This window comes from Ictidomys tridecemlineatus, chromosome 9, assembly GCF_052094955.1.
Source record: "Ictidomys tridecemlineatus isolate mIctTri1 chromosome 9, mIctTri1.hap1, whole genome shotgun sequence".
Classification (NCBI taxonomy): domain Eukaryota; kingdom Metazoa; phylum Chordata; class Mammalia; order Rodentia; family Sciuridae; genus Ictidomys; species Ictidomys tridecemlineatus.
In genome coordinates, this window is record NC_135485.1 from 51,454,167 (window position 1) to 51,476,866 (window position 22,700).

The window sequence follows — 22,700 nt, forward strand, 5'->3', positions numbered from 1 at the left end:
CTGAGCTGAGGCAGCCAAAGAAGTCCTTTCTCATCCTATTGTTGTGGTAATGCCAGGGTGTTTTAGAAGTGTTGCAAGGGTAGCAGGAAGAATTTAATTGAATGGACTGGAAAAGGGAAAAGAGGACACACTCAAGGGAGTGAGTGGTCCTTTCAAGAGAAAGACAGCATGCCCTTCCTGCCCTCCAGTTTTTAGGACATCCAGGGAATTTTCCAGAAGTGTCTGCCCAGTCTACCTTTGACTTTTGAAAGACAGCAGGATGATATCAGACTTTTAAATTCTCACTGTGCAATTTAACTTCCCAGGCAATTCTAGGTCACTTTGGACCATGTTGACCTGTTCTAAACATACCCTGTTCCTAAACAGATTTTCAGGTAACAGGTAACTATCCCTTATGTCCTTATGTTTTGTAATTAGGTCTTTTTAAGGGTAAATAAAAGAACACTGTCACTCCCCATAGAGTAATTGGTACAATTATTGGCATTTTGGGCTTGCATTACTCTGGCAGATAAGAGTTTCTTTGCTGAAGAATATAAAATATTGTATTGATTTAAACCAGGCAGTGTTGTAATTATTTATTTATTTTTTTAAAGAAAGCATGTGGGAGTCAACCCAGTGCCTTATTCCACAGAATTATTATATTAACCTCATGTTAACATTTATGTGTTTTTTCAAAGCCAAATCACAATTCATGGTATAAAATATATTACATTTGTTTTTCATTCCTAAAATTTGCACACTAGTTTTTTCACAGCCTTTGGCTATTATAAATAAGTGTATTTATAAATATGTATATAATAGTTTTATTTGGATTTTTTAAATTTTTATTTGGTATATAGGTCAACGTAAAATTTGGGGTTCTTGTGAAAATCTTATGTTTAACCTTTGAGAGTGTGGATGACTGTAATCTAGTGACTGAACCAATTTCTATTCTAACCAGCATTGCATGAGTATCTCACATCACTGCCGACATTTTATTATTATTTTTATTATAACCATTTTATTGGTGGAGTAGGGAGATACTTCATTGTGGTTCTGTTCTGAATTTCCTTCTAATGCTTGCAATGTTATTTTCAGGTGTCCATTGGCCATTTGCATATTTTTCTCGGAATTATGTCTATTTAGATTATTTGGTCATTGTTTTCTTTAATGATATTTTTGTTTTTGAGTGCTAACTTTATATATTCTTGATGCGATCCATTATCAAATGTATGATTTGCGAATATTATTTATTTTTCTATTCATTTCAGAGTGTCCTTTTATATTAGGCAGAAAGAGTGAAGGGAGGGGAAGGCATGTGGGGGAGTAGAAAGGAGAGCAGAATGAATCATACATTAGTACGCTATGTGCATATATGACTACATGACTGGTGTGATTCCACAGTATGCACAACCAGAAGAATGAGAAGTTATACTCCATCTATGTATGATGTATCAAAGCATGTTCTATTGTCATATATAACCAATTTGAACAAATAAAAAAAACCACAAATATAAACAGCATAGGCAGAAAAAAAAGAATACTAGCAACAATGAATTTTGGCAAGGATATTGGGAAAGCATACACTAATACATTGCTGTTGAGACTACAAATTGATGCAACCATTATGGAAATCAGTATGGTGTTTACTCAGAAAACTTGGAATGGAACCACCATATGACCCAGCTATTCCACTTTTTGGTTTATGCCCAAAGGAACTAAAATCAGCATACTACAGAGATGCCACTGCATCAATGTGTTTAGCACCTCAATTCACAATAGGCAAAATTTAGAAACCACCTAGATGTCCTTTAGCAAGTGAATGGCTAAGGCAAATATGGTATGCATGCATAATGGAATATTACTCAACCTTAACAAAAAATGAAATTATCACATTTGAAGGTAAATGAATGTAGCTGAAGAATATCATGCTAATTTCAATAAGTCAATACCAAACAAATAAAGGTACAATGTTTTCTTTGCTATGTGGATGCTAATTCACAATAAGGGGGGGCTTGGAAAAAGTAGAAGTACTTTGAAATAGGCAGAGGAGAATAAAGGAGTGGGAGGGGGCATAGGGATAAGAAAGATAGCATAATGAATTCACTATTATTACCATGTGTACATATATGATTACAAAAGCAGTATGATTCTACAAATTGTACAACCAGAAGAATGATAAATTATATACCATATGTATGATGTGTCAAAATGCATTCTACTGTTATGTATAACTAATTAGAACAAATTAAAAATCATTTAATCAAAATCTGCATGTTTTTCTGGTTCTATAATCTATTGTACATCTATACTTACTTATTGTACATACATACTGTACCTTTATTTTTACATTATTATACTCCCTTAATTTGTGTAGTTTTATAGTTCAAAGGATCTGACCAGAACATTTGTAGAGATGGAAAACTTTATTTAAGTGCTCATATTTTCAGAAGTCTTAGTCCATAAAAGGCTGGCTCCATTCCTTTGCTTGAGGTGAGGCTAATCATCATGGTGGCAGAGTGTGGCAAAGGGAAGAAGCTCACATCATAATGAGAAAGCAGAGAGTCTCTACTTTACAGAAACAAATATATACCTAAAACCATGCTCCTACTCCCACCTCCTCCAGCCACACCATGCAACTTCACTTACTACTCAGTTAATCCCTACCAGGGGCTAAAATTTATGGAATGGATTATGACTCTTATAACCCAATCATTTCTCCTCTGAATCTTTTTGTATTGTCTCACATGTGAGCTTTTGGGGGCTAGCTCACATACAACCCATAATAGTACTTTATTCCTTTCTGTTGTATTTTCATTGGGATGGTTGCCTGAAATGCATTTGAAACTCTTCATTACAAATAGGGTAAAATATAACTCATCTTTGTGTTGTAATCCTTTATTCTGGAAACTTGCTGTTTTTCTTCTTTAAACAAGATTTTTATCCAAAGTTTTCTAAATCATTTTATATGTAGGATTATGTTTTCTCCTAAAGGGGGATTTTGTTTTTCTTTAAAATATGGCTTCCTTTTACTGCATGCTTTTGAAACCAATCTTGAAAAATCAGGATCACATTCTTGTTCGCCCATGTTAAAGATAAAAAACCTGAGAAATGGCGAGGAAAGGAGAAGTTTTCTTTAAATAATGGGACAAAGAGAGAGAGAGAGAGAGAGAGAGAGAGAGAGAGAGAGAGAGAGAGAGAGAGAGAGATCCTTGGGGGGGGGTCAGACAGAACTGGTGCCAGATGGAGAATGGGTGTTCTGCCCATTTATTGATTTTAGGTTTCCTGTCTTCCCATGACCCTTTTTCCTCTTAATTGGCCCATATGTTGACCAAAATGTGGAAATGACCAGGGGCAGGGATATTCATTAACAATTCCTTGCTGTGAGGAACAATTCTTATGAGAATAGGTATTCTTGAGAACAGGTTGCAAAGAGATGGAAGTTTTCTGGAGATATCATCATTATGTTTACTTTTGAATTAAACTCATCAGCCTGACCTAATCATACATTATCTACACTATCTGCCCATTGTCCTTGTTTCATTCCCCCCACTCTGATTAATGAAATCCTTACTTCCCCAACACATCCCCTGCAAAAAGTGAGAATGCTGTTGCTCATTCTGGAGAAGTCATACACTCTGGTTCTCCATCTGAGACCTTTACATGGCCAGAGGTGGGAGAAAAAGATTGAACCTTCATTCTACTTAATTCTACTGCCAAATGTTTATTACCTTCAGAAATGGGGCCTCTGCCCATGTCTACTGGATTTTATAGCCCTTTGCTTTTTGGCACATTGGTTCTTATATTGGGGAGAAATAGCTTAAATATGAAAGGGTTTCAAGTGTTATCAGGTGATCAATTCAGATTTTACAGGAGAGATAAATGTTATAGCTCAAACAGTTCTATTTATCAAGTACACCCAGAGAACACCAAAGAACAAACATTAATTGGCTGTGATATAATTCTGTGTGGGTTGATTCATGACCTCATCCAGGGGAGAAACTTCAAGCAGCTCATATGCTAAGCCAAGAATGTGGTGAGCCGTTCCTGTGGACTGTGGTCGCCATTACATGATGGCGCTGGCTCCGTTGTGGTCTGTGAAGGACAACTCCATATCAAAGAGAGTTGGCGTGTTCCTAGCTCCTTATCAGAGAAAGTTGGCATGTCATTTTCTAGCACCCTGTGAGAAGGGTACACGTGGCAGCTTTGCATTGGGGTTCGAGGTGCTTTATTAAGGCTGGGAGGGGCATCCAATTATTATTCCGGGTAGTAGAAGAATCATTAGAAGAATATCAAGGGCCTGAATAAACTGCTGAAAGAAGATTCCTGAGTCGCGTCTTCCTTGCGGGCAAGGGGGTCGTGACAAGTGGTGCCGAGACCCGGGAGAAAAGAAACAAAGAAACACCCAGGAACCAGAACTTTCAGCAGTCAGGGAGGCGCGCCGGTAAGTCCCAGGTAAGGTGGGACCCGCTGTTAAAAAGCGGAGGCTCCTCTATACATAAAGAGGGAGCATTAAAAGGTACCTGCTCCTCTGTAAAAAGAGAGGGCGTTACATCTCATAGCAATTGCACTCTGTATTTTTGTTTTGTTTTCTGTGTATGTTCGTTTTGTTTTGTGTACTTTCACTTTCGATTTCTGTGTTTTCTTGTGTTGCATTATGGGTGCTGTGACTTCAAGTCCACTCCTTCTAGCCCTCGATGGCCTTTTACGTTCCAAGGGACTGGAGGTGAAACGCAGTACCTTAGAGAAATTTTTACAGAGGGTAGATACAGCTGCACCGTGGTTTGCATTTTCAGGCAGCCTCACTACACCCAGCTGGGATAAATTAGGCAAAGACCTTGACTTTGCTCGTGAGCAGGGCATGCTAGAGGGCGGGGTGATACCCCTCTGGAAGATGGTCCGTAGTTGTCTTACGGATGGCCGATGCCAAAAAGCGCTTGTTAAAGGGCAGGAGGTTTTAGAACAATTGCATGAGGAAAAATCAGAAACAACAGAGAGTGAAGTGTCTCAGGAAGAGGGGAGTGTGCGGGGCGTGGAGAACGGGAGGAGACTGTATCCAGATCTCAGTGTGCTGCGCACGCCCCCATGCGAAAGTGGGTCAGAGGCAGAAGACGCTGAGGAGGAGGAGATAAGAACGCTGTCCCGGCAGCTAGGGAGTTTAGGTACAGGGAACAGAGATAAGCAAGGGCTCAAGAACAGACAGCCTCCCGATCCGCCTCCGTATGGCGGGGGTGTTTCAGGCTGCTGCTGCTTTCCTCTGTTCCTCAGGGCTGGCATATCATTGCTATTGACATTAAAGACTGTTTCTTTTCTATTCCTTTGCATCCTAAAGACTCACAGCGTTTTGCCTTCACCCTTCCCTCGTGTAATCACGAGGAACCAGATCAAAGGTTTGAGTGGGTCGTTTTACCACAGGGAATGTCTAACAGTCCTACGATCTGTCAGATGTATGTAGGGAAGGCACTCGCACCTCTCAGACAACAATATCCTTCCATTAAGATTATTCATTATATGGATGATGTATTATTGGCAGCCAAATTACAACAGTCAGTTTATGAGGCCTATAAAGACCTGGTGAAGTTGTTAGCTCAGTATGGATTACATATTGCACCTAAAAAGGTTCAAACAGGGGATTCTATTCAGTATTTGGGAGCGACGATTGGATATGACATGTTACAACCACAAAAGGTTACTATAAGAACTCAAGATCTCCAAACTCTAAATAATTTTCAAAAACTGTTGGGAGATATTAATTGGATAAGAGGTTATTTACATATTCCTAATATCGTGCTCCAGCCTTTGTATGCTATTCTTAAGGGTGATCCAGATCTTACTTCCCCTCGTACCCTCACTAAAGAGGCCAGAGCGGCCCTTATAAAAGTAGAAGAAGCTATACAACATGCTACTCTATGCAGGCTCCAGAGTGATAAACCTTTCCAGTTATGTGTGCTTGCCACTATGCGGCAGCCTACTGGAGTACTGTGGCAAGATGGGCCTTTACTATGGATCCACCCACATGTATCCCCAGGAAAATCTTTAGAATACTATCCTGATGCTGTTGCAGCGTTAGCACTTAGAGGGATTCAACAGAGCATTCAATTTTTTGGACAAGCACCTTCTTCTCTTATCATACCCTATTCTAAAGTTCAACTTCATGTTTTGTGTGCTACTCTAGACAACTGGGCTATTCTATGTTGCTCGTTTCAAGGGGATATTGATAATCATTACCCTTCTCATCCATTACTCCATTTTGTTAAAGAGCATCCTATCATTTTCCCTAAAGTAACTTCACCCACTCCAATTCCAGGGGCTGTTAACATTTTTACTAATGGCTCTAAGTCTGAAATGGGAGCTTATGTGATTAATGACTCTCCCCCTGTCCAGCATCAATTTGCTCCTGGAAATCCACAATGGGTAGAACTGCAAATCGTCATTGAAGTTTTTAAACAGTGTTCTTTTCCTTTCAATCTCATTTCGGACTCCATCTATGTGGTGCAGGCGCTCAAAATTCTGGAGGCTGTAGGAGCTATTAGTGACACCCATACTGTGTCTGCTTACTTTAATCAGCTTCAACAGCTTATCCGTAGCCGTACTGCCCCTTTCTATCCAATGCACATTCGGGCTCACACCTCTCTTCCTGGCCCGTTATCACAGGGTAATGCCTGTGCTGACTCGGCAACTAGAAGCCAGTTGGTATGCTTGGCCTCCTCCTTAGAAGAAGCTAAATTGTTTCACCACAACTTTCATGTCAATGCTATGACGCTGCGTAGACGTTTTTCCATCTCCAGAGCAGATGCTCGTCAGATAGTATTACAATGTCCCCATTGTGTCACATTTCTTCATCCTCCTACTTATGGTGTAAACCCACGAGGATTGAAGCCATTGGTCGTCTGGCAAATGGACGTAACTCACGTGCCTGACTTTGGCAACCTCAAATATGTACATGTTTCTATTGACACATACTCTGGAATTATTCATGCTTCTGCTTTATCGGGAGAAAAGGCACGTAATGTTATTACTCATTGCTTAGAGGCATGGGCAGCATGGGGTGCACCTGCATCCCTTAAGACTGATAATGGACCTGCTTATACGGGCAGACAGTTTACATCTTTTTGTTCTACTATGGGAGTACAACTTGCTCATGGGTTGCCTTACAATCCTCAAGGGCAAGGCATTGTTGAACGTGCCCACCGCACCTTAAAAGAAACCTTAGGAAAACAAAAAGGGGGAATAGGAGTTGACCACACTCATAAAGAACGCCTGTCCTTAGCTCTTTTTACCATTAATTTTTTGAATTTGGATATTCATGGCCGCTCTGCGGCCGATAGACATGTGTCCCCTCAGCCCTCTGTGACTGGCTATGTTAAGTGGAAGGATGTTCTTACGGGCCAATGGAACGGCCCTGACCCCGTGCTGACATGGGCACGAGGATCTGTATGTGTTTTTCCCCAGGATCGCACGGAGCCGCTGTGGATCCCTGAACGCCTGACAAGAAGAGTCTCGAGATCTACTAACCAGCAGCAGGAGGTGCCACAACAGTCCCATGATGAGGAGCTTCATTCTGATGAGTGCTCTGGCTCTGATGCTGGTGCCAACAGTACAGATGGCACCAATGCAGTGGTGGGCAGTGGCACGGGCATGGCCAATGCCAATGCCAGTTCATAGTAATTCTAGTGTCCTCCCCACTCTTTTTTCTACCTCATGTGAGATGTCTGCTCCTTGTACCTCTCCTAGAGGGGACATGGAAAATATTTTTAATCAGTCTCAAGTTAATCTCACAGGAGTTTTTTGTTTCAGTCTTGGGAACACTAATTGTATTAGCCTTAAGACCAAAAATTTGACTAACTGGGAGGACCCATTGCGGTCCAGTCGAGTCTCAGGGAGTATTCTCAGTGCTGTATTGAGCCAAGTAGTTTCAGGGAAGCAATCAGGCTCAGGGACCCCCGCAACTAGCTCTGTTTTAAACATAACTACTTTAACTATTATCTCCGAGGTATTAATCCCAATGCCTCCTTCTTCTAATAGTACTTGCTATGCCACTCATTTCAAGGCCTCTCCTTACTGTACCCCTAATTTTGGTTTTCCCCCGACATTTACGCCTTGTCAGGATCATTCTTGGGAGAAACATCAAGTTGCTAAAGGTTTCTCCTTTCCCCCCCTCTGAAGAGATATGTTTATAACTTTAACAACAATGCCAACTCCTCTACAGGAACAGGTTGGTCCTGGTTTCAATGGCTAATTTCCAATGAGAAGGGGGCTTCAGCCGATATTTCCGCATTGGCTCAATTACTAGGAGCCAAAAGTTGGCTGGCTAATGTTTCTGGCACTACTAAGGAGAGTGAACGAGGTAATAGGCTTACATCTGTTTTGTTCAACTCTCTGTTACATTATGCCACATTGCCTCCTGCAATGGTCTGTATCCAATCCCCGTTCCTGTTCCTTTTAGCTAATCACACCTCGTCGGGGATGCTGGATTGTTCTCATATTACCTGTTTCTTATCTGAGTGTTGGAATGGTTCTTGGACTGTAGCAGTAATTATGAAAATTCCAACTTTTGTCCCAATACCAGTCACTGCGGATCCAGATAAATTTCCTATTGTAGAGCTACTTAGAGTCCGCAGAGATTTTGGAATCACGGCAGCTATAGTGACAGCCGTGTTGGCATCTGCTGCTGCAGCAGTTATGGCCGGAGTAGCCATGGCCAGTCAAGTACAAACTGCTGCCACTATTAATCAAGTTGTTCAACAAACGTCCACTATACTTGAATCACAAAATGCGATTAATCAACATATTTTGTCGGGGATTTTAGCTACCAACCAAAGAATAGATTTTCTTCAAGCTCAGGTAGAAGAATTGGCTGACCTAGTACTTTTAGGCTGCATTGACCAACGTGCACATTTATGTATAACCTCTGTCAGATTTAATGATTCCAGGAATGCTTCCCACATCATTGGTGGATATCTGGCCGGAAATTGGTCCATGGAAGCGGAAGACATGATCCAGTCTCAACTAACCCAGATAGCTGTCTTGAATAGTACCCGTGTCGATCCTGTGACTCTGGGTCAATTCACCAATTGGATATCTTCTGCTTTTTCCTTTTTTAAAGAGTGGGTGGGAGTAGGCATTTTTGGTGCACTGTGTTGTTTTGGTATGTTCCTCTGTTTGTGGTTTCTCTGTCGCCTTAAGGCTCGTAGTGCTCAAGATAAGGCTATGATCATACAAGCTCTTGCTGCTTTAGAAACTGGCAACTCACCACAGGTTTGGCTTGCGCATCTTAAGCACTAAACTTTTGACATGGTCATTGCACCCCAAGTTATTATAACATTGCACTGGGATTGACATGTCTTTCCTCGTTATTCTCTTAGTGTCAGAAAGCCCTTGCACTCTGCCGGTCTTGCTACCATTGCACGCAGATGGGTTTCTACACTAGTGCCTTTGACATGGTCGTTGCACCCCAAGTTATTATAACATTGCACTGGGTACGACATGTCCTTCTTTTGTCTTTCTCTTAGTGCTGGAAAGCCCTTGCACTCTGCGGGTCTTGTTGCCATTGCACACAGAAGGGTTTCCACACTGGTCTTTATCTGTCACTTTACAGTCCGTGCCTTTCTTTCAGGGTGCTGCCAACTTGTTTGTAGTTGTACCTCTGCACGGCCACAGTTCAACCTCAGCTATTCCCTCTTACTCACCATCGTCACGATACAGGATGCGAGGCAAGGCACTGCACTTGAGTGATCCATTGAGAAGAGGGACCTCAAGGGGAGCATGTCCTATTGCATGCGGGTTTGACGTGTCTCCGCCCCGCCCCACGAAAAAAGGCGTCGGCTGATATGGTGTCAGGTCTGGGGAAGGCGCCCCCTGGGGCTGGCCCATACTATGCAGCCACTTTTGCACAGTGGGATAGGACCTCTACTCTCGCCTGTATTGTCTTAGTGAAACAAAAAGGGGGAGCTGTGGTGAGCCGTTCCTGTGGACTGTGGTCGCCATTACATGATGGCGCTGGCTCCGTTGTGGTCTGTGAAGGACAACTCCATATCAAAGAGAGTTGGCGTGTTCCTAGCTCCTTATCAGAGAAAGTTGGCGTGTCATTTTCTAGCACCCTGTGAGAAGGGTACACGTGGCAGCTTTGCATTGGGGTTCGAGGTGCTTTATTAAGGCTGGGAGGGGCATCCAATTATTATTCCGGGTAGTAGAAGAATCATTAGAAGAATATCAAGGGCCTGAATAAACTGCTGAAAGAAGATTCCTGAGTCGCGTCTTCCTTGCGGGCAAGGGGGTCGTGACACAAGAACAACATCAAACTGGTCATATTGAACCTAATTTAACCCCATGGAATACTCCTATTTTTGTAATAAAAAAATCTGGTAAATGGAGATTGTTACAATATCTCAGAGCAGTTAATCAAACAATAGATTTAATGCATGATTTACAGCCTGGACTTCCCTCTCCTATTACTATTCCTTTTGATTATCATTTAATAAAAATAGATTTAAAGGATTTTTTCTATACCTTTACATCCAACTGATTCTAAGTGCTTTGCATTTAGTGTTCCAACTATTAATTTTGAAAAGCATGTTAAGAGATATTGTCAGAATGTTTTGCCACAGTGAATGGCCAATATTCATACTTTATGTCAGACTTTTATAGCTCAAGCCATTGCTTCAGTTCAAGACCAGTGTCCTGATGCATATATTAATTTTTATATAGATGTCATACTTTGGGTTCATTCTAATATAGATATGCTTTTAAAACTTTTACTTCCTTAGAAACCTCACTTACCTGAGTGAGTTTATTCATAACACCTGAAAAAGTACAAAAGCTTTCTCCCTTTTAGTATCCAGGCAGCTTAATTGAGAACTCATGATTTATCTATAGAATCTACAAATCTTATCTGATGTTTTACATACTCTTAAGGGATTTCAAATGTTGTTGGGGTGACATCAATATGCTGAGGTATAGTCTAAAATTATCCCCTGAATATTTAGCTCTTATTTGATATTTTATGTGACAACCTTTTCCAGCTTCTCCTCACCAGCTTATGGCAAAAACCAAACCTGCAATACTAAATGTTAGAGCTACTCTAAAGACTGCACAGCTCATTAGAATTAATTTTTAGGAGCCTACATATGTGTTCATATTTTCCACTACTCATACTCCCAAATGAACAATATGGCAATCCTTGGGAATTATCGAATGGCTTCACCTGCTCACTCTCCTCCAAAATCTTTAACTCCATTTTATGATTTTGTTGCTCAATTCATTATTAAAGGCAGCATTCAAGCCATACAGTTGGTGGAAGCCGAGCCTTCTTTTACCATTCTCAGTGCAACAACAAAATTGTCTATTATAATCTTCAAACTCTTGGCAAGTAGTTTTTTCTAATTTTCCTGGGCAAATAGAAAATTAATATCCTTGTGATGAATCTCTTCAATTGGCTATTTTAACCTCATTTATTTTTCCACATATTGTACATACTCAGCCAATATCTGAGCCCATCGTGGTGTATACTGATGGCTCCAGCTCAGGAGAAGCTGGTTTCTATAGCCATGGTCATAGTAAGGTATGAGCACAGTTTAAAGCTCTTCTTTGTGCCTTACTTCTTTTTTCTAATGAGCCAATTAATATATACAGTGACTGTGCCTATCCAGTAGGAGTACTAAACACGTAAAACATCTACCATTGGATATATGCAGAATAATTATTTTATTTATTCCATACTTTCGAGAAAACAATTCAAGTGTACCATTATTCATGCTTTATTGGTTATATTAGAGCTCATTCCAAACTCCCATATTCTTTAACATCAGGTAATTCTATGACTGATCATCTTGTTGCAGCCTGTGAACAGTTGTCTCCATATGACTCTGATAAGTCTCTCATACTTTACATCATTCGAATGCTTCCAGTCTGCACAAAAAAATCTCATATTACTCAAGAACAACTCACCAGTTTGTTCATCAATATCCTCATTGTGTAGTTCACAGCTTAGCTTCACCAACTGTGGTTAATCCCTGTAGTTTTTTGGCCAAACCAACTGTGGCAGATGGATGTAACTTACATCCCTCAATTTGGCAAACAGTGTTATGTACCTGTTATTATTGATACTTGTTGTCATTTCATTTTTGATACTGCTTGCACAGGAGAACATACTCAACAGGTTATTTCTCATCACTCAGTTGCTTTTGCAGTGCCGGGTACCCTCTACAAATTAAAACTGATAATGCTCCAGCTTACATTAGTTATTCTTTTCAACATATACTGATCACCAAACAAGTATTACTTATAATCTCACAAAGGCCAGACTATTGTGGGTAGACTCACTTGTCTCTTAAACTATAATTACATAAACAAAAAGGAGGAGATAGAACCCCACAAAACTGTTTGAATCATGCTCTCTTTGTTTTAAGATTTTTAAATTGTGATTCTGAAGGTTGCATTTCTGCTGAGCAACACATTTACCACTTCACAGGCCCATTAGGCCTAGTTTGGCAGAGAGACTTACAAAAAGGACAATGGAATAGACCTGATTCAGTGATAATGTGGGATAAATGACATGCACTGTATCTTTCCCAAATGTGCAGCTTGTCCCATCTGAGTGTCTGAACATGCCATCTGTCATCATCATGGAGGATCTGGAAACAAAGAGCTCGTCCAGATTTGTCAATCCCATCCCCCAGTGAGAAGAAGAAGCCAATAAGTAGAGGGGAGAGAAGACTCTGAGGAACCAAAAGGCCAACCTGCCATGACAGGGACAACTGAAGGACCTGACATATCAGGCTGAGCAGATAATCAAAAAACAGGGTGGTACTATGTCTCCACCACAAAGTTTGTGTCTATCTGGCTCTTTTGAGCTGTCAGGTAAGTAGAGTTAATGGGAAACTTATTGGACCTATTTCCCAAATATGCCTTTAGTACATGCAGCTGTTTAGACAGGAAAATACAACCTAGTATTAAAAATGATACAAATGATGTGAGGTTTTTCAGACAAACACATTACAGCTGTTCATTCAATTGGATTTAATTACACTGAATATAGTGAGAATTTACCTATATGTTGGTCCAATGACAAAGACACTGGCTCTTTAAAAATAGCCTTAGAGAAAGGTAGCCAGGGCACACAATCACACTGATCCTGAACCATAGAAACATATGCTTACACAATTACAAAAGTGGGACTGTCCCATGACAAGGCAGTGTTTCCCATGAAGCATCTACCAATACCTTACTGCCCTAATCATTTTGCAATATAATTTGGTACCTTTACTAAATGGATGGAATGTGCAAATGCCTTGCCAGTACAGTATTTATCCTTGGCAATAACAAATATTTTGGGTTGGTTCCCATCACTAATCATGAAGGAAATGCAAGTGAAGACACACATAAGAGGTAATCCAACCCCAGTAAGAAGGACTGTAGCTGAAAAGACAAAAAAATGACAAATTTTCATGATGGACCAAAGCATAGGCACTTTTACAGCCTGTTACCAGAATGTAAATTATCATAGCCACTGCAGAAAAGAATAAGGACATTTCTGGAAAAACTGAAAACACGACTCTCCTGGAGCTCAACTTTCCCATGAAGGGCTATAAATTAAAAGAAATAACATAAGTATATCAAAATGACACCTGCACCTTCGTGTTTATTACAAAATTATCCAAGATATGAAATAGACTGTTGTCTTCCTTTTTAGATGATGGGTAAATAAGTGAAACATATGTCCAGTAAAGTATTGTTCAGCCATTTAAAACAAAATGAAATCCTGTCTTTTCAGGAATGAGGGTGAAACTGGTGAATATCATGTTAAATAAGATAAACTAGACCCTAGTAGAAAAGCACTGTGTATTCTTCTCAGGTATAGAATCTACAAAAGTAGATTTCATGGAAATAGCTTTACAATTGTACTAAGCAGAAGCTAGCCAGTATAGGAGGAAGTGAGAATAGCGATGTTGGACAACAGGTACCAAACTGCAGTTACATAGTGGGAATAAGTACAACTATGCTGGGCTCAGTCAGGTGACTATACAGTACGACTCTTCTTATTTTTCTTATAAAAAATCAGAAAAGAAAAGTTAGAGATTCTTAACAATATAAATTATAATTATTTAAAAGATAGAATGGAAAATTAACTGAATTGGTCATTACATATATTATTCATGTATGAAATTCTTTCATTCTGCATTAAATATTAACAATATATGAAAAGATTAATAATTTCAGAAATTTGAGGTTTTGAAGTATTATCTGATATTTCTTCAAATTTCTCTGTATGCTTTCATATTACAAATATTATTTACATTTATCTACAAGGAAAATATTTTTGTGCATCACATTGATTTAGTAATAACTAATCATGCTGTTAATGTATCAGTGTAATTTTTTAATTTTAAAAGGACTGTTTGGTAAAATAACATATTACATTGTCTAAATCATTTTAATTTTAAATATTGGACTTTAATATGAACAAATATATATATATATATATATATATATATATATATATATATCCCTAAATAAAATCGATGACTGTATTATTCAAGGCTTTTAGCAAATCAGTATTTGACATCATTTAAAATTTTAATCTAACAGCTACACCCTTGATCTTCATGTGAGAAATATTTTCAGGTTGATCTGCAAATATGCAAAATGCCAATCACAGGGTTCCCATGATAGATTTCTTCATAGATGCCATTGGTTTCAACATCAATTACAAATGTTTGGTTTTCAGATAAGAATAAATTAGGGCAAATTATAAGTCAGAAAAAATTAAGAACTGCATAATATAAGCCATTAAATATGAATTATTTTCTAGAAAGCAGATTTTTTAAAAAATATTTTTCATTGTAGATGGACACGATGCCTTTATTTATTTATATATATGTTATGCTGAGGATCAAACCCAGTGCCTCACACATGCTAGGTGAGCACTCTATCGCTGAGCCACAACCTCAGCCCCAAAGAGAGATTATGAAACTGTGCAGAAATTGCTTTTAAATCTCAGAGCAAGAAGAATTACATCTTTTGCAGACATATGTGAAGGTGATATGGAAATATGTGCCTTGAGACTTGAAAGATAAAGAAAAGACAAAAAGAAAGATCCCATTCTGGATAGTAGCAATAGGATATCTATTTATAGCAGGGGAAGTACATGAATGTGTACTATTACAGTAAAAATAACACCCCTGAATCTGCTATGCATTGTCCAAGGCAGCAGGTAGTAGTGTAGTTGTTATGCTAGAATTAGAGGTAGGACAGACTACACTTCATCAAGAAAATAATACACATCTCAATTAAGATTCTTGGATTTTGTTGCCATGGAAAATGCAGAGAACATTATAATAAAGGATAAGAAACATTTTTATGGCATTTCAAATAGCCCTACAGGAGGTCAAAGGATAGGTGTAAAGTTGAAAATATAGGAGACAGAGAGACAATGCAGGAAGGGGCAAAAAAATTCCTTGTGAGGGGTAATTACAACTAAAATGCAAATCACTTATTATTATGCCATGTATAATAAAATGCAAATGGTTTTCTTCATCCATTGTTCTCTAACAAGAGAGAGAACATATGTAAGTAATGAAAGTTTCATTAATATTTTCAATAAATTTATGTACTACTCAACTACCATCTTTCTGATTAACTTTCTTCATATTTTTATGATCCATTCCCAAGTCTTATCAAGGAGGTCACCTTGGGGCTTCTACATTTAAAGCAGTATTGTGTCCTAAGGTATTTGGATACTTGCCATCAAGTCTCCATAAAACCTATTAGGGTAAAGCAGATGTCTTATTATTTGAAATTATTTCAAATTTTAGCAAGTTAGAATGTGAAAGAAATTACATAGCTAAATGCCTATTGTAGAATAATAAAATGGGAAGAAGAAATGATAATAGGAACAAAGGATATATGAATAGAGGTCATACTTCTGTAAGTATTTTTATATTTAGCAATATTAGGTATGCAACCTTATTTTTGGTATGCAAACTTTATGATTCATAAATATTAGCTAAGGTAAACAGTTTATCAATTTGAAATATAATTATTTAAAACTTTGATACTTATCATTTTGGGTCAATAATCTGCTTAAAATTTCTAAAGACCTCCTACATTCATTTTTCTCTATGAATACGTAATTTACACTTGTTTTCAATTTTTCAATTTAATATTACACTTTTTTTCCTTTTGACTGATATTGAGGAAGTTAACTCAAAATCCCTTTCTTAAAATAAATTATTCTATTAGTGTTTGCCCTAGGGGGATCACATTTTTTAATGCAGAGAATCCATAGTAAAGGCAGCTTCCTGTCTCCAACCTAACTCAGACATCTGCAACCTTGAAAAACTAACAGGATCAGTCACTAGGGCAGATTAATTTTTCTTTATTCTTTAAGTATGGTTGTTTTGGTAGTTACCCTGGATTTTCTTCTCTGAATAACACAATGCGCAGCACCATGAATTGATCCCTTTTATCATTTAGGAGAAGAGTGGAAGTGAAATTTATGTAGGAAGATGACAATATGTGATATGATTTAGCTTTTTTATTTTTTTTGAAAGAGAGAGAGAGAGAGAGAGAGAGAGAGAGAGAGAGAGAGAGAGAGAGAGAATTTTTAATATTTATTTTTCAGTTCTCGGCGGACACAACATCTTTGTTGGTATGTGGTGCTGAGGATCGAACCCGGGCCGCACGCATGCCAGGCGAGCGCGCTACCGCTTGAGCCACATCCCCAGCCCCTGATTTAGCTTTTTAATACCTACATATCATTGTACTGGTCCCAATAAAAATTAAACTTCATTGATATCTACATTGATCTTACAGATCCTGCATGGAAAAAGAGGACATGGTAGGGCAGAATTTGGTAATTCCTGTGTGTCTGTCATACCAATATAATATCAAATTCACAGTGAACGTGTTAAATATATTTCTTTCTTAGCAAAGTGTTAATGTTGAAATTTTAAAATCTGTACTATTTTAGCTGCTGCCATCTATATTTGGTTTTAAAAGTGAATGCTGAGACAAATTAAAGATATCACAAGGGTTTATCCTTACAAGAAAATATCTGTTATTCATAACCTTTAGAGAGACCAATAGAGTCTTTCTATAGTTCTGTACTATTAGGTCATCTTATCTAACCTTTGTGGAATCTATGCAAAGTCTCATGAAATAACCACGTTGACTTTTTCTTTGGTCATATTTCAAACCATTGACCCCAGTGAAAACAGCACAACTCAATCTCTCCTAGCTCTAGACAGAGTCTTCTATTTCCTGTGAAGGAGATAATTTGCTCCATCACAAATCCAAGAGCAGAGCAAAGGCTACTTTAATGACTGGTTTAAACACATAAGAAAAGAAAAATAAATATTTGCAAGACATACCAGAATAGTGGCTCTTTTGAAAATTAAGGTCAAATAAGTAAAACATAAATATATAATTTTAACCTTTGTGAGGTACACAGTTCAGTAATGTTACATATATTTACATCTTAATGCCAACAATTCCAGAATACTACTACTTTGCAAGATCAAGAAATTATACAAATTGGACACAATTCTCTTTTCTCCAGGCTCTGTCTTGACTACCATATTTCTATTTTCTGTTTCTCTAAATTTTAGCCATGTAGATACTGAATATACATGGAATGTTTTGTCTTTTTAATGTATTTTTAAACAGTATGATATATTTAAATTTTATCTGGGTTTAGATTCAGTACCACTATTTCCTAAGATTCATAGGTAAGCCAAGTCCCAGGAACATAAGTTATAGAAGATATACATATATGACAAACAGCCTACCTATAAGTCCATATTGGATGCTTAGTTTTTATCTAACACTTCACTACTGAGACTGTGGTCATATGTGTACAAATTTCTATTCAAAACCTATGATCACCAACACTGGCTTCCCTAAAACCTTTTCCTTTCTATCACTACTTCCTCCTCTTGCTCTTTTTCTACCTTCATAGTTCCCCTCAACTCCTTCATACCCTTTGATATGTAGCTTTTTGAGATCATACTAGTTCTCTCACTCTGTGCCCCTGGCCACCCTTTATAATTCCCTCTTCAGCTTCCAGGTTCTTCCCATCACTATTCTTTTGACTCAACTAAGAGCATTTAAGAGACTGAGGATCCCATAGAGGCAACTACTTGAGTTTGAATGGGGAAAAAAAGACTAACTAGAAATAAAATAAATATGTTATCCACTAGAGGGCAAAAGATGTCTCTCTCCTCAGCCTAATATTCAGCCACCATAAGACAGGCCCATTATACAAAGGGAAAATAAATATTAAAAGCCTTCTTCAAAAATATTAGTTCAAAATGTTACTGCATATTGAGTAAGTCATTTCAGCTTGTTACATTTTTTTAATCAAAAACACAGTTTGGATGAAATATTATATGTATTCAGGGTTCTTTAGAGAAACAGAATCAGGGGAAGTATAATAATATAAAGGGGACATATTAGGTTAGCTTACATGACCAGAAGCTGGATGGTTCAGAATTACAGTGTGCAGGCTGGAAAGCTGGAAGAGCAAGTAGCTGTGCAGTCCAAAAAGCTGAAGCTCCAGAACACAAGGAATCAATGGTGCTACCCTAGTCCATGACTTAAGGCTTCTGGAGAACCACTGGCAGATACTGCTTTGGAAGAGTGAAGAAATGAGTCTGATATCCTCAGATGATTGTAGGAGCAATCAAGAACCCATTCAAGAAGAATCAAGCTTGCATCTGCTGCTGCTTCCTGGTTCTCCTTTTATTCTATCCAACCTATCATCCTATTAGATGGTGCAGCCCATACTTAGGAAGAGTTTCCATTTTAGTTGGCTATTCCACATGCCAATCATTCCTAGACACACCCTGACACACACTCTTAATCCTCAGTGTCTCTTAATCCAATCAAATTGACAACCTAAATTAACCATCACAGGAGTAAAGCATTAAGTTTTATATATACTGTTGCCTAATCCCTGGCTGAAATTTTAGAAAGAAGGCCATAGGATCTGTGAAGGTATCTGCTCATGTTTATGCAGTGTATTAATTATGTAAGTATGTATTATGTATATGTGATACTTCCTAAGGTAAAGTGCCCTTCTTATGAAATTCATTAGATTTCTATTCACATTGACATAGAGTTCAATCAGCATATGTAGTTATTAGATGTAACCAAACATCTAGAAATATAGGGGAAAAAAGAAATCTAAATGTATTTCATATTCACATGATTTGAATAAAATATTTGGTAAAAAAAGATTAGTTTGACATTGGTTTAATAAACAAAGTTGTGTTTCTTAACAATCAGTATTAAGTATGTTACAAGGTTAAATTTTTGCTCTATATGTATTAACTGGCTACATAGGGTTAACAAGATAATCCTTGAGATGATATCTAGTTTTGCTGGTGTCATAGTATATCTTCCTCAAAACAGTTTTTGAAAATCTTCATCTCAGCTTGATAACATGATATATACTATTCCCTTCTGTATGATAATTACATATCTATCCAATTTAAACTAAAAATAACCACTGAAACACTAATTAAAGAATGTAACTATGCATTTATGCAATTTTGACATGGCTTTAACTCAATATATTTGGTTTTGTTAATAAACCAGAAATTATTTTATGACAAGAGAGCCATGAGTATTCTTTCCTATCTGCATTAAATTCAAGGTATTTCTCACCAGGTCCATTTACCTAAAAATATCTTGGGGACTGCAACAAAAGAGGTATTTACCCAAATCTAAAACTATTAAAGGTGAAATATGACAACTGACTTGATTTCCCAGTCTTAAGAGGAGATTAGATACTTCTAGCAAAAAGATTCAACAAGGCAACCTTACAAAGCCCTATGTAGTCAATTTTTATTCTTTATGTACTGATGTAAATAATAATCCTATAAACCTAAAGAAGTGAGACACTTTTTTCAATAATAACATTATTTAGATTATCACTGATCATTAATGAGCTTAAGGAGTATAGGTACATTTTATTAAAATGGAATGTTATAGCACATCACTTTGTGCTGCTTTAACATGTAAATTTAATCGTTTCATGTGTCCACCTCAATGGATTTTCAATTCGAATTCCTTTCCATATGTGAATATAACTACCAAATGAAACTGCCTGTATTTGCTCCAGGCCTCCTGACTTTGTGCTTAGAAAACTATATCCTAACTTTGCAGATAATTATTAGGCTCTCTAAAGATATCCCATCTACTTAAGTTGAATGCTTTCATGTTTTGCTCTTAGAAATAACTGTGACTGTGACATTGATATCTAAATCATCACCAAAAATTCAAATTGTACACCAGAAAATTTGTCAGATGGGCATCATTTCCATGCTTACTCCAACTATTAATGGTGATTTGGACTGAACGAGAGATCTCAATTGACTTCCCTCACAAATTAGACACCAAACACCCAATGATTAAACTTTTTATTTTGTTTTAGTATAAAACGTTTTCATTAAATATCTCACTGCTAGCATCATTGTGCAAATATTCTCTGCTACCAGTCTCAACCTAGAACAGAGCTGGGTGAGAAATAAACAGAGAGTGATGAGATGAGTAAATCAATTTAGATTGTTCAGAGAAAGAAGTGATTTTTCCCTCACTGACTATAAGTGAGGATTGATATACATTCTGTCCTTGAAAAAGTCTGGTCAGAATCTTTTGATCTCTTTTCTCTTCTAGATCCTGACTCTTTAAATCTCAGCTATTTTTTTTGCAAAGTCTACTTTTAGCTAGAATCCTGCAAGTCAGTCTAACAAGAATTATTAACCTTTTCTCTCTGGTAACCATGGATATGAAATCATTTTCCTTACCTTCTACCATTCTCCATGTGTTGTCTAAGCAGTGTTCTGTGTTCAGTGGAAACTTGTTATGAGACTCTTAAAACATAAGAAATAAAATCAAGAATCTTTAAGTGGGGTAATATAAAACTAAAAAGTTTCTTCACTAAAAGAAAACAAAAACATGAACAGAGAGCCTATGGAATGAGGAAAAATCTTCGCCAGTTGTACCTGAGATAGAGCATTAATCTTCAAGACATATAAAGAACTCAAAAAATGGAACATCAAAAACACAACTAACCCAATCAATAAATTGGCAAAGGAACCAAACAGAAAGTACTTACAAAAATATGATTAGTAAGTAAATATGTGAAAAATTATTTACCATCACTAGCAATTAGAGAATTGCAAATTAAAACTAGAGTGAGATTTCATGATTTCATCTCATTCTAGTAAGAATGGCAATTATCAAGATTGCAAGTAATGAGAAATTTTGGCAGGGATGTGGGGAGAAAAGTACACTCATACATTGCTGGTGGAATTGCAAATTCATGCAATCAATATGGTAAACATTATGGAGATTTTCAAAAAACTTGGAATGGAACCACTATTTCACCTAGTTATCCCACTTCTCAGCATATACCCAAAGGACCTAAAATGAACAAACTCCATTTATGAAGCCACATCAATGTTTATAATAACTCAATTCACAATAGCTAATTATGAAACCAACCTATGTGCCCTTCAACAGATGAATGGATAAAGAAAATGTGGTACATATGTGATACATATACACAATGGAATATAACACAGTCATAAAGAAGAATGGAAATATGTCATTTTCTGGTAAATGGATGCAACTGGAGACTATTATGGTAAGTGAACTAAGCCAATCCCTTAAAAGCAAAGATACAATATTCTCTCTGATATGTAGTTGCAACTCACAACTGATGGGGTTGCAGACGGTGGGTGAAGAGGCGGGGTTTATTAGATTGGACAGGGTGACCTTGGGGAAAAAGAGTGGGAAAGGAAATGGGAAAATAGTAGGATGAATCAGACATATCTTTCCTATGTGCTCCATGTTCAACCACAAGAATGGAAAACTATACTCCAAGTATGCATACTTTTTTTTTTCCAAAAAAAAGGCCATTATGTGAAGCCTTTTTAAAAATTGTGCTGATTTTACTAAAAAAACATTTATTACTAGCCTGTTTTTGGTGAAAGATTCTGTTGTATAGAATACTACACAATAATATGATGGTGTGGATTATATGATGCAATATGGTCATTTCTTGGTCCTTTCTTTCTGTATAAGTAAAGTTAGGTACAATTCAGATGAATTTTTACTTACCTTTCTCAGTTCTCTAAAATTCCCTATAAAATAAATTTAATAATAATATAATAAATTCCATCTTAAATCCTTGTTATCCTTGGGAGTTTAAGAATCACTGGAGTTTAGGATTCTGGCATTATGATTGAGAATTTCTAAAAAATAGTTATAAGTCTATTGATTCTCCATACAAATTTGTGGCTACATGTTTGATGAACATATTTCTTTACTTGTTTATTTATGGCATGTTTGCCTTGAATTCACATTGTAAAACTGAGATTTCAGTAGATTGTGCTGCGTAGAACTGGCCATGACAGATTCTTGTTATCACCTTACTGTGTCTGCCAGGAAAAACTTGCACAATGGTGGAAGCTCCACCAGGCTTTGCTCCAGTAGAGGTCTAGGCACACAGTTCATTAACTCACTTTAATCTTTAGAAAAGTCCTGAAGAAAAGGAACATGCTTCCTGGAATTGTCTTAGAATTATCCTAACAGGTGATTTCTGATTCTTGCTATATTTATATTCTATACAAGAATAATGAAATGGGGATCCAAAAATTATTGGAAATTTGTCAAAATTATTTTCTTATGTTTCTTATTGTTTTTATTGTCAATTT